This window comes from Saccostrea echinata, unplaced genomic scaffold (genome assembly GCF_033153115.1).
Source record: "Saccostrea echinata isolate AGI-Se365-2 ecotype Australia unplaced genomic scaffold, CSIRO_AGI_Sech_v1 ptg000054l, whole genome shotgun sequence".
Lineage (NCBI taxonomy): Eukaryota > Metazoa > Mollusca > Bivalvia > Ostreida > Ostreidae > Saccostrea > Saccostrea echinata.
The window spans coordinates 21,947,475-21,951,289 of NW_026889803.1; the positions used below are offsets into that span (position 1 = coordinate 21,947,475).

A 3,815-nucleotide genomic window follows, 5' to 3' on the forward strand; every position below is an offset into this window, starting at 1 on the left:
ATGGTCATTTAATAAATTATTAGGTTTTATTTGAGGGCGGTAAAAAATAGCATGGAATGCTCTTTTTTAGCATGGTTTTAGCTTTTTCAAATTGAAAAAAACCAGTACAGTACATCCCTCTGAATATCTTATTGTAATGACAAGTTTGTTTTTTTTAAATAGTGCTAATGCAAACTTTGAGTACATATCGTTACTTGACAGCATTAATTAATTAAATAGGCCTAGATATTTTTTTTCAATCACCTGTATCAAAGATTTAATTAGCATTAATTAATTAAATAAGCCTTAGAGATTTTTTTTCAAACATCTGTATTAAAGTTTAGTTCAAGGGATAAAAGTCCGATCATCTCCTGACTTCCCTTTTAACTAATTTCATTTTTGAAAATTAATTCTAGACTACGATTGTGTAAATTTACAGCCCCTGAAGACATTTAGTAATTACATGTATATCTATCTCTACTTATTAAAATGTTGGAAGGAATCCTTGGGTATTTTTATTCTTTATCTTTAACACCTCTCTGCTGAAAGTAAACAAAACAACAACAGGGAGCCTGCAAATTCAGAATATGCAAGGGGCGGAGCTATCATGTCACTCAGAACCTTTTTCATGCATAAGTGAACAAAGCAGTCCCAGGGACTGCTGGGTCTGCTTTCTAGAGCAGTCCTACAGCAGTCCCAGAGCGGTCCCAAAGCAGTCCCGGGGACTGCTTATGTGTCAGGTTGGGTCTGGTTGGTACTGTAACATTTTTCCATGTGCGTAACTTTGTAAAGTATGTCCAGCTGTGGTCAACCGACCAAATCGTATGCCTTATTCCTGCAGATCACACGCCAAACACGCCCATCTTCTTTTGAGGTCCGTATTGCTCTGCTTCAAATTTGTATCGTTTCATTGGACTTTCGAGATTGAATGCTGTTCGTTATCTTCATATTTCATTGCTTTGGTTGAACCCTCTGAATTGGTTCTGAACTGAATTCTATTTTGTATCCTGAAATACTCTCCAATAAATTTTGGTCTTTTGTAATGATTTTCCAATTTTCCTGAAATGCTTCCAACCTCCCCCCCCCCCCCCCCCAGGGGTATTTTGAGGTGACAAATTTCTTTGAACTTGTGATGTGCCACTGCGGCATGTAGATTGTTCAGACTTGGAAATTTTTTCTATTTGTTCTATTACAAGAGGAATATCTCCATAATTTCCACACCTGTTCTCCCCTGATCCGGGTTTCCTTGGAATCTTGAAGTTTGACAGCACAGGTTTTATGTTAGTGTTACTCTGACTGCCCTATTTCGACATCCATATAGATTGTCTGCCCCCACGATTTCCATACCCACGCGAGGGCCCTGCACGAAAGGGCTGTTGGAACTGGTCTGTGCGCCTCTTCTTTGACTGTATTTCTCTCGAAATCTCTTTGGCCCTCTTTCGACTCTTACTTTTCCTATCAAAAGCCTTAAAAACTTTATCTCCATAGAGCACCTCTTTATAACCCCGCAAACGAAGTTTAGGGGGGGGGGGTTATATTGGAATCAGCTTGTCCGTCTGCCTGTCCGTTTGTCTGTAGACGAGATTTTGTCCGGACCATTTCTGGGAAACTGTTCCAAGGATTTGTCTGAAAATTTGTAAACTTATTATTCGTCATATGAAGGTGTGCACCTGGTATTTTCATCATGATTGGATAATTTTTTTTTGCATTTTACAGGTGTTTTTATCATTTCTATTATGTGGTTTTGTCCAGATCTGTTCCCAGAGACTATTGCATAGATTTGTATGAAAATATGTATACTTATTATTTACCATATGAAGATGTGCACCTAGTATTTTCATCATGATTGGATATTTTTTTGCATTTTACAGTGGTTTTTTTTTTTTTTTTTTAAATTGACTTAGTCATTTCAGTTTCATGTCTAAGGTTTGAGACATAGAATCTAGAACATCTGTACAAAAATGTGAACTACAGCTTAAAACTACTCATTAGAACTAAAAAAAATCACAAAGTATTAAAAACAGTTTTTACATTACACAGCAGATAGTGTAAATCCATTTGTCCCTCGGGAGTAATGAGTGGACATGCATCCAGTTAAAGATTAATTAATGAGTTCAGTGTGGGAAGCTGTTAAGGCATCTCTGATCAAGCAGTTCTTATCTATATCTCCTGGGAATTGGACAGAAAGGAATAAAGATCTCTGTTGTCTAAGTCTCTTAATTGTAATTTATGTCTGTCAAAATACAGAGTTACTGGAACCAGCCTTTTATTTTTAAAATGAGTTTGATATAAAGGTATTAAGATCACTTTGATTTTGTATAATTAATTATGATTTTTTTTCAACAATCAATTTGCAGAGTGTCATGTCTCACAAAGATGGCAGATAGTTGCAGACTATTTTTTCAATGTAATAAAAAACACTGTAATTATTAGTATTGATGTTTTATTAGGCTGCACCTTAGTTTCATGCATTAAAAAATATAATGAGTTATTAAATTTTCACTCTAAATGTTTAAGCAAATTGTGAACACCTCTCACATCTAGAAAATATTAGTGATTTGGTACCATCTCTGAAAAACCCAGCGGGGGGTATTTGTCCCTTTTGGACAGTTCTAGTTTTCTTTGCTAATATCATGCTCATTAGTCTTAAGGTGTTCTTTTGCTTTCTTTACACCTTTCATTATCTTGGCCAAGAAATTAACTCGACGTTCATAGAAACAAGTAGCATTTGCCTGGCCAACTAAAACAACAGTTTACTCTGTCAGTTTTAGCATGTCAAGAACTGTTAACTCAGAATTCTCCTCCTGACCTTCTGTGCCCCATCAACAGCCTGCCAGATTTTGGCCAATGGTCCCATAATCTGAGCAATTTTCTTTTGAATAAATGCCAGACTTTAATCCTGCATTTTTAAAAATTTCATAGCGTTATAATCTATCAAATCCTCCACAAAAGCATCAACTTTTGGAGGCGTACAGAAAGCGTTAGCAGGCACAGGGACTGCATCAAAAATGTTGCGTTTGATACTGTCTTCTGTTAGATGTTGATAAAAGTATTTCTGACAGTATGCAGCCATGCTGCCTTCAAGTGAAAATGAATTCTCACCTTCTGTAGGGTCAAGATTCTCTAACGAAATGACATCAGAGTTGTCTTGCAGATCTGGTTCCTGATGGGTGGAGCTATCATTATCTTCAGAGAGATTAGATCTCTCGGATTCTTGTCCCGATTCGTAAGGGTCACTCTCCGAGTCAGAGCGTATATTGCCATCCAGGCTAAAATGCATGTGAAAAAACACAACGTGCCCTCAAAATATATACACAACGTGCCACCATAACAGTCATTCTACGATAAATGGACCAATTCAGAGTAAAAAAACATGAAAAAAATAATTGTTTCAAATAGCAAAATGAACATCATAATTCTCAAAAGGACATATCAGTGAACTTGAAACAAAGAATTGTCCACAAATCTGGTATCGTTATCTTTTTACAACAATTTCAAGATACCATTGATTTTAAGGTAATGTTACGGAAGTTAATGCTTGATCAAGCCTTATTATTTTTTAAATAAAGCCGTTGAATTTGACCAATTTTTCGTTTCTGGTGTTCAGTAAAGAACGCTAAAGTATGATTCATGAAGTCTTGCATGAATCCGAATTTAAAGTAATTTTTTCGGGAAAAATATCGTTACGGAAGTTAATCGTTACGGAAGTTAATTTCCAGCAATAAAAGTTAAAATTCTCTTCAATAGTTAAAATCAAAGTTTGGTTTAGGATATTTAACAAAAGTATGAAGCATTTCGCTCCCAAAATAATAAAAAATTTTATACCTTTATTGTAA

The 3,815-nt window shown here is 35.6% G+C and overlaps 1 pseudogene; it reads right to left on the reverse strand.

Moving 5' to 3' along the window:
• Window positions 1-974: 974 nt before the first annotated feature.
• On the reverse strand, window positions 975-3,223 carry LOC133171902 (uncharacterized; annotated as a pseudogene).
• Window positions 3,224-3,815: the final 592 nt, after the last annotated feature.